This window comes from Chiloscyllium punctatum, chromosome 6, assembly GCF_047496795.1.
Source record: "Chiloscyllium punctatum isolate Juve2018m chromosome 6, sChiPun1.3, whole genome shotgun sequence".
NCBI lineage: Eukaryota > Metazoa > Chordata > Chondrichthyes > Orectolobiformes > Hemiscylliidae > Chiloscyllium > Chiloscyllium punctatum.
The window spans coordinates 143,125,310-143,134,856 of record NC_092744.1 but is presented as its reverse complement, the minus strand read 5'-3'; the positions used below and the strand labels follow the sequence as shown (position 1 = coordinate 143,134,856).

The following is a 9,547-nucleotide window of genomic DNA, read 5'->3' as shown; positions in this document are numbered from 1 at the left end:
GCCTGGAAGACAGTGGGGAAGGGGAGGATTAGACAGAGCAGAGGGTGTTACAGTGATTGAGGGAGCTGTAGGGGATGAAACAGGTTATCTGGGGAGCGAGGCAGACCTGCAGCAACTAAAGAACGTTACTGGAAGATACAGCGAGAGTTGCAGACACTGAAGAGGGCAAAGGAAATAGAGAGATGGTGGATTGTTCATGACGGAGCTTTGTAGAGTCTAAAGGGCTTCAAAGTTTGGGAGAAGATTTGTAGCTCAGGAGCTCGTTGTTGTGGTTCTGTTCACAGAGTTGGGAATTTGTGTTGTAGACGTTTCATCCCCTGTCTAGGTGACATCCTCAGGGAGCCTCCTGTGAAGCGCTTCTGTGATCTCTCCTCCGGCATTTATATTGATTTGTATCTGCCACTTCCAGTTGTCAGTTCCAACTGTCTGTTGCAGTGGCCGGTATATTGGCTCCAGGTCGATGTGCTTATTGATTGAATCTGTGGATGAATGCCATGCCTCTAGAAATTCCCTGGTTGTTCTCTGTTTGGCTTGTACTATAATAGTAGTGTTGTCCCAGTTGAACTCACGTTGCTTGTCATCTGCGTGTGTGGCTACTAAGGATAGCTGGTCGTGTTGTTTCATGGCTAGTTGGTGTTCATGGATGCGGATCGTTAGCTGTCTTCCTGTTTGTCTGATGTAGTGTTTTGTGCAGTCCTTGCATGGGATTTTGTACACTCCATTGGTTATACTGGGTATCGGCTCCTTCGTTCTGGTGAGTTGTTGTCAGAGAGTGGCTGTTTGTTTGTGTGCTGTTATGAGTCCTGGTGGTCGCAGTAGTCTGGATGTCAGTTGCGAAATGTTCTTGATGTATGGTAGTGTGGCTAGTCCTTTGGGTCATGGCATGTCCTCGTTCCGTTGTCTTTCTCTTAGGCATCTGTTGATGAAATTGCGTGGAGTTTGACCCCACCCCGCAGCTCACCAATAGGATAAACAACACACTGAGAAACCTATAAAAAAAAAGACAGATAACCAGGTTTGAACTAGAGAGAATGAAAACTCAAAGCAACAACATCCCCAGATTCTATGGACTACCCAAAGTGCACAAACCAGACATCCCACTCAGACCCATAGTATCACTACCAGGGACACCATCACTCAAACTGGCTAAAGAACTACAGCAGAAACTGAAACACCTGATCAGCGGATCCAGACCCTCTGAACAGTCAACACAGGAATTCTTGGACATCATCAGAAATATACACATAGACAAGGAAGAAACTATAGTCTCCATCGATGTAACGGCACTGTTCACCTCTATCAACAAAACCCTAGCCAGAGAAACAATAGCCAACCTGCTGGACATGCAGAACAGACAACAAGACAGGGAACCTATCAACAAAGACGGCATACTCAAACTACTGGACCTGTGCCTCACAACACACTTCACATTCAACAACCAAATATGTGAACGAATCAACGGCACAACCATGGGCTCACCCATCTCTGGACTCATAGCAGAAGCGGTAATGCAAAGATTAGAACAAACAGTCTTACCGCAAATTCAACCCAAACTCTGGGTCAGATATGTGGATGACACCTTTGTAATCATTAAAAACACAGAAATAGAGAACACACACCGGATCATCAACGCCACACTCACAGGAATGCGATTCACTAGAGAGGAAGAAAAGGACAACCAACTCCCATTCCTAGACGTGACGGTACAGAGAACACCGAACAGAGAATTCACCACAAAGGTTTACAGGAAAGCCACACACACAGACCAAGTCCTGAACTACAAAAGCAACCACCCCAACACACACAAAAGAAGTTGCATCAGGACACTGTTCAAAAGGGCCACAACACACTGCAGTACACCAGAACTGCAAAAAGAGGAAGAAGAACACCTATACAATGTATTCACCAAAAACGGATACCTCCACAATTTCATTAGGGATTGTCTGTATGGATTTGCTCGACGACTGTCCTCTGATATTGATCAGGGCAGTGCAGATGATGTGGTTTATATGGAGTTCATTAAGGTCTTTGACAAGGTCCCACACGGAAGGCTGGTCCAAAAGGGAAGATCCCATGGGATCCAAGGTAAGTTGGTAAATTGGCTCCACAATTGGTGGAGGGTTGGTTTTGTGATTGAAAGCCTTTGCCCAGCGGGTGTACCACAGGGATCTGTGCAGGAGCCATTGCTGTTAATTATGGACATTAATCACTCGGATGTGAAAGCAGAAGGTAACATTAGTAAGTTTGCAGATAACATGAAAGGTGATGGTGTTGTCCACAGTGAGGGGGATGGACTCAGGCTGCAGTCTGATATCAATCAGATGATAAACTGAGCAGAGTAATGTCAGACAGAGTTTACTTCTGATCACTGTGAGGTAATGCATTGTGGGAAGTCTAATAAACGAATGATATATATCATGAATGGTAGGTCCTCCTGGAATACTGAGGAGTACAGGGACCTTGGTGGGTAAGTCCCTGTATGTCTGAAGGTGTCAGCACAGGTAGACTGAGTGGGGAATACACCAGAACTGGGAGCAGGAGGGGGACCCACATCCTGGTGGGGAACGTTGCTGGAGCTGCTCGAGAGGATTTAAACTCATCTGGCATGGCTGTGTGACCCCAAAAAGAGTCGTAAGGCCAGAAAGAAAGTTGATGCTGGTACAAATGTTCAAGAGAGGAATATAAGTAGACAAGGCAGGCAAGAACATAGCAGACTATTAGGGAAAACTGGTGGATTAAACTGCAGTTATTTCAATGCAAAGGGCCAGACAGATAAGGCAGATGAACCCAGAGCATGGATGGGAACATGGGATTGGGATCCCAGAGATATTACAGAAACACAGCTGAGGGAGCAACAGGACCAGCAGCTTAATGTTCCGGAGACAGATACTGCAGGAAGGATAGAACAGGAGGCAAAACAGGTGGAGAGCTGGTGGGTTTGATTGGGGGGGAAACATCCCAGCAGTACCTAGAGGGAGGATTCATGTAGAATCGCCCAGTAAAACGATATTAGTGGAACTGAGAAATAAAAATTGACCATTAGTTTTCTACGGTCGGACTACAGCGATAGGCAATGGGAGATGGAGGAGCAAATATGTCAGGAGATTTCAGATAGCTCTTAGAATAATAGGGTTGTAATGATAGGGGATCTTAACCGTTCCAAACCTGGACTGGGATTGCTCCGAAGTTAAGCATTTGGATGGAAGGAATTTTCTAAGTGTGTTCTGAAAACTCCCAGTCATTATGTAAGTGGCCCAACTGGAGAACGGGGCTAAACCTGACCTCCCCTTAGGAAACAAGGTCGGGAACGGGACTGAGGTGTTAGTGGGGGAGCACTTTGGAAAGTTAACACAATTGTTTAAGTTTGAAAATAGTGATGGAAAAGGACAGGTCCACAAGTTAAAGTTATTCAGTGGAGCAAGATAGTATTAGACATGAATTTTTAAAGTAGATCTGGGGAGGCTATTTGCAGATAAAGGGAAGTCTGGCAAGTGGGAATATTTTAAAACCGAGATAAAAGGAGCGTTCAGGGCCAGCGTGTTCCTGTTAGTGTGCAGCTCAATGCTGACTGAATTAGGAAACACTGGCTGAGTTTCGAGGCTGTGGTCAAGAAAAAACGGGGTCACATGTCAGATATAACTGGCTGACTCAAGGGAATCCCTTCAGGAGCATCGGGGCTGTAGAAATACACTTAGGATGGAAATCAGGAATGTAAAAGGGGACACGAGATAGCTTTGGCAGAGAAAGTTAAGGAGAATCCGAAGAGACTCTACAAGTGTATTAAGAGCAAAAGAAGAGCTCGGGACAAACCCGGTCTCCTTAATGATCAATGAAGGCAACGATGTGTGAAACGACAAGATCCAAAACAAATATTTCATTTTGGAACTTACTGTGGATAAAGACTGGGGCACTCAGGGAACTAAACAGTGTTTGGCCTGACCACTATTGGAATACTGTGTGCAATTCTGGTCTCAATGCCATCGGAAGGATGTCGTGGATCATGAAAGGGTTCAGAAGAAATGACCAAAGATGTTGCCAGGGTTGGAGGGTTTGTGCTTCAGGGAAAAGCCTGAATAGGCTGGGGCCGTTTTCAGTTGAACATGGGAGGCTGAGGAGTTAACCGATAAAAGGTGTTTCAAATCATGATGGTCATTGACAGGGTCGATAGACAAGGTCACTTCCCCAGGCGAGGGAAACTTTTCAAAGGGGTCTAAAGGACAACTGGCTCCCGCAGAGTGGATGGAATAAGCTGCCAGAGCAAATCGTGGAGGCTGACAGATATACATTTAAAAGGCATGTGGATGGTTTATGAATAGCAAGGGTTTAGGGGGAAATTGGCAAAATTGTGGCAAATGTGACTAGAAACGTCATGCAGGAGTTGGTCCGAAGGGCCTGTTTCTGTGCTGTACATCTCTATGACTCAATGTCTTGAAATGAGTCCACATTATAGAAAAGGAGGTGCTGGAGGTTTTAAACACAAAGGTAGATAAATCCTCAGGACCTGATCAAATGGTTCTCAGGACATTGTGGGAAGCTGGTGAAGAAATTGTAGGACCCCTAGCAGAGATATTTGTACCAGAGAGCTATGTGTGATAGGCTGTTAGACTGGAGGGTGGCATTGTGGACAGTGAAGAAGGTTTTCTGAGATTACAAATGGATCCTGATGAAATGTGTGAATGGCTGAAAAACTGTAGATGGAGTTCAATCTGAATAAATGCGAGGTAATGCATTTGGTACAACAAACACGGGCAGGACTTATACAATTAATGGCAAAACCTTCGGTAGTGTTGTAGAACAGAGGGACATCAGGGTTCAGCTACATAATTCTTTGAAGTTTGCAACATGGAGAGACAGGATAGTTTAAAAAAAGGTGCTTGCCTCACTTGCTTTCATTGCTCAGTCCTTTGGATATAGGAGTTGGGAAGTCGCATTGAGATTATACAGGTCATTGGTGAGTCCTCTTCTGGAATACTGTGTCCAGTTCTGGTCGCCCAGTTATAGGAAGGATATTATTCAGCTGGAAAGGGTTGGGAGGAGATTTACTGGGATGTGGCTGGGTACGAAAGTATAAAGAAAGGCTGAATAGGTTGGTATTTTTCACTGAAACCTGAACGTTGACAGATGACCTCATTGAAGTTTATAAAATCACGAGGAGGACAGGTAGAGTTAATGGGAGTTGTCTTTTCCCGTGGACAGGGGAGTTTCAAGACAAGGCACTACATTTGTAAGTTTAGAGGAGAGACATAAAAAAAAAGACATGAGGCACATTGTTACACAGAGGGTGGGTTGTGTGTGAAATGAACTTCCCAAGGAAGGGGTGAACATGGGGACAATTACAATGTTTAAAAGACATTTGGATTAGTACAGAAATAGGAAAGGTTTGAAGGGATATGATCCAGGAACAGGCAGGGGGGACAAGGTCAGTTTTAGAGCATGGTTAGCGTTAACCAAACAGTGCGGTATGACTCTCTGACTATGATTATAATGTTGTGTCATTAATTAAGAAAGGCTGCAAGAGAAAGCCAGGGAACTACGGACTGATGAGTGAGACATCAGGGTGGGTCAGTTGTTGGAGGTAATTCTGAGAGGTAGGCCGTCCATGCATTTGGAAAGATAAGGCCTGATTACGGACAGCGAGCATGGCTTTGTGCGTGGGAAAACATGTCCCACAAACTGGACTGGAGTTTGCTCAAGATGTGACCAAAAAGATCGATGAAGGCAGAGCAACAGACGTTGTTTCTGGCTTCTGCAAACCCTTGTTCAAGGTGTAGCATGATACATTGGTTGGTAAGGGTAGGTCACAAGGGATCAGGGAGAGCTAGCCAACTGGATACAAAATGGGAAGACAGTGGGAGACAGAGGGTGGGGGGGGAAGAGGGTTGTTGTTCAGACTGGAGGCCTCTGACCAGCAGTGTGCTGTAAGGATTGGTGCTGGGACCACTGTTGTGCACCACTTACATAAACAATTTTCTGAAAATATAGGAGTCCCTGTTAATATGTTTATGGATACCAAGATTAGTAGAAGAGTGGGCAGGGAATATAGTTATCGAAAGGGATGTTAATCAACTGGGCCAAAGAATGAAAGATGGAGTTTAATTCAGGTGTTGGATTTAGTTAAGACAAACCAGGGAGGACTAACACAGGTAATTGTCGGGCCCTGGAGTGTTGTAGAAAAGGGAGAGACCAAGGGGTGTAATTACATTGTTCCTTGGACTGGCATCACAGGGCGATACGGTGTTGAAAGCGGCAATTGGCACACTTGTACTCAATGCTCTGATCAATGAAGACATGAGTTGGTGATATTGGTAACACTGTCGTCAATATTTCTCCTGGGCAGAGGAGGCCACGGGGTGACCTTTGACCATGTCGGGTCGATGTAAGGTGAATTGACAAGGGTAGGTGAATCCAAAGCTAGAGGCATAAACGTGAGGTGAGAGAGCAAGGATTTAAAGAGGGAGCTGAGGGGCAACATTATCCACAGAGGATGGTGCATAGACAGAATGAACTGCCAGAGGAGAAGGTTTGAAGGGATATGGGCCAAACACAGGCAAACGCGACTCATTCCATTTCGGGAACCTTGGCCGAAGAGTCATGCCGCACAGAAAAAGACCATGTGTCTCCAGTTATTGGAGGAGGAGATATCAAGATAAGGCATATTGTAGAGACTGAAGCAAGTTACAGCGATACGGATGGTCATCTGGACTGGAGGCTTCAAATATGTGAAATAATTGGTGAGGGGGAGGAGATGACAGAGATAGGAACTGTTATAGGAGTTAGACTGATTGAAGACACTGGTCCTCAATACAAGCCATTGATACAGTGTTGGAGAGGGAATAGGGAACAGAAAGATCACAGGCAGCATTACCACCCTCTCGTGGGAGGCCTGCTTTCTCCCCAGTTGTTCTGATGCTCCCTAAGAAAGCACAGGCCTGGACTGATAATTGGCAAATCCCGATGCTGTCTCATTACAACAAAACTTACAGCAGGCATGGTGATTGAGCCTGGGGTGTGTCTGTACTGTGCTCCCCCTCCAGCACTTTCTCTATGTCACGTCTTGTAAGCTGATGATTGGATCCCCCTTATTACTGTCTGCTCTGTGCACTGGAATGATCTTACCTGGCAGCAGGATTTATTGAAGACTTCCGACCTCCCTGACTTTGTCTTTCTGACTGACCAACCATCGTCCCAATCAGCAGTGGGCAAGTCTATTGAGTCAGGAACTCCATGAGTACCTGTAGAAGATACAGAAATAGGCAGAATGGGAAGTTAGACTAATGCTTTGAGGGTTACACATATAGAATGGCACTGAGCCCACAGAGATCTCGAAAATCCCAGTCTCCATTCCTGACCTGTGCTGCCTCATCTCTCTGGAGTGGAGAATTCTGTTGGCTCAGGATGTGGAGTAGCTTCAAAAGTGAGAGACGCTGACAGAGGCAGCAATTAGACCCACACAGTGAGGGATACCATATGGAGAGGTACTGAGTCACATCACCAGAGTGCCGGGTCAAACAATTGTGCAGAAAGAAAGGGTTTTGATTCATGTTGCTCTGGGATATACAAACTGTGAGCAGGTGAGGTGATGGCCAAGTGGCATTATTGTGTGACAATTTATCCAGAAACTCAGCAAGTGTCCTCTGGACACAGGTTCAAATCCCACCATTGCAAATGATAGAATGTGAAGTAAATGCTTCAAAACGATGCAATTAAAAACCTGTAAGTGAGTATTAAACAATTGCTGATGTTAAGAAAAATCCATCAGTGAAGTAATCGAAGATGGGACTGGGCTATTACAGGTATTACAGAACACAGCTGAGGGAGGGACTGGACAGGCAGCTCAATGTTCCAGGGGACAGATGCTGCAGGAAGGACAGAAGGGGAGCTGAGAGAGGAGGAGAGCTGCTGGTTCTGATTGGGTGAAACATCCCAGCAGGACTGAGAGAGGATATTCCTGCAGGATCGCCCAGTGAAGCTGTGTTCGTGGAATTAATCAATAACAATGGGGCTTCCCTTTCCTCTGATTGTTCTACAGACCCCGAGAGCCCCGCCCTCCTGCACCTTGACCTTCTCAAGATGGCGACCCTGAGGCCCGTTCTCCCTCTTCCCTCAAACAAATGGCAGCCGTGAACCGGGCCGCTTCCCTGATGAAAGACCGCCGCCTCCTTACCCGGGCCTGGAGGGTCTTCTCCGAGTTTTTTTTTTAACCTTTATCCAGGACTTGTGAATTCTCCCCGCTCCTTTCTCCCGGCGAGGCTCCCACACACCGGCTCTGTGCGCCGCTCTCTGAAGCTGATCGCAGCCGCTGCCGGAGAAAGTAGCTCCATGTCTCTCTCTCTCTCTGTGCCCTGACCAATGTGACACTGCGCATGCTCTGCATAGAAACAAAACTGCGCGTGCGTCTGAGGTTATCAGTGAGTTTATAGAGAATATTCATAACTGCACAGATTGATGGGTAAAATATTAGTCATTAACAATTGCTTTGTCGAGTTATAATCATGGAGATGTATAACATGCAAATTGTCTGGTACAAATCAACCATACCGGCCAGGTATGTAAATTACCAACTGTTCTGGGAGTTTGAAAAGATGTTTCTTACTCGAGTCGTGTAAATCGATTGGAAATATGTATGTTATCAGATTCACATTTAAACTACAGTATTTTTTAAAACCTCACATTGATTTATGAGAGACGTTTAATGCTCCACTATGTCGTGAGAATGATCAATCCTGCAAAATAGTTTGCTCTCTGACCAATCTTGAAGCGATCACTACCGAGAATACTTTGGCCCCTCTCCTCATTCACTCTGGTTAGAGGACCGGCCGCTACTCGGTCCTCCTGTTCCGCCCCTTCCTCCCAATTGCAGAGTTGATTCAGGCGTGACTGACCAGGCAAGGGACAAAGGAAGTTTGAGTTGATGTTTTGTGACGCGGTGAAAATATCCCGAATCTTGGACCGAGAGGCCTGGGTTCAATTCACAGCTTGTGCAGATGTGTGTAATAACAACTTTTAGCAGGTTCATCAGGAAAACCAAGGGAAGTCAGGAGCAGAGTGAAAACAAGAGAAAATGCATGCAATGTGGTGAGGCTCTCAATGCTCAGATGATTTGACTCTTTACCAAGCGTTTCAGGGTCCCAGTACAGACTGTTGCACTGCTCTTAGTGCACAGCCAGATACCACGATTGTAGGGCAAAGTGGTGGGATATAGAGGTGCTTTTCTGAAAGGCGCTTGGTTTTTGTGGTGAAAACAGTTGAGAAGGAGTCGGGTTTTGAATGGAGCTACCTGTCCCCTTCCTGTTGCAGCCTCTTGTTATTGCCCTGACTCTACCTCGTACATGGAGAAAGTGAGGACTGCAGATGCTGGAGATCAGAGCTGAAAAATGTGTTGCTGGAAAAGCGCAGCGGGTCAGGCAGCATTCACTACCTCGTACATGTTTGGTAGAGATCAGTGACATTTCGTAAGCCCACAATACAAGATCCATCACTCTGTTTAAGACAGTAAAAATCTCTTGTAGCACAATAGTCAGAGAACAATCCAGCAGAACAGGCCCTT

General features: G+C 45.8%; 1 long non-coding RNA gene across 1 annotated transcript; it reads right to left on the bottom strand.

The window, feature by feature from the left end:
• Positions 1 to 560: 560 nt before the first annotated feature.
• On the bottom strand, positions 561 to 8,283 carry LOC140478568 (uncharacterized). Its single transcript, XR_011960830.1, has 3 exons — positions 8,165 to 8,283; positions 7,117 to 7,232; positions 561 to 989 (listed from the first exon to the last, which is right to left on the bottom strand). It is a non-coding gene; the product is annotated as an uncharacterized lncRNA (long non-coding RNA).
• Positions 8,284 to 9,547: the final 1,264 nt, after the last annotated feature.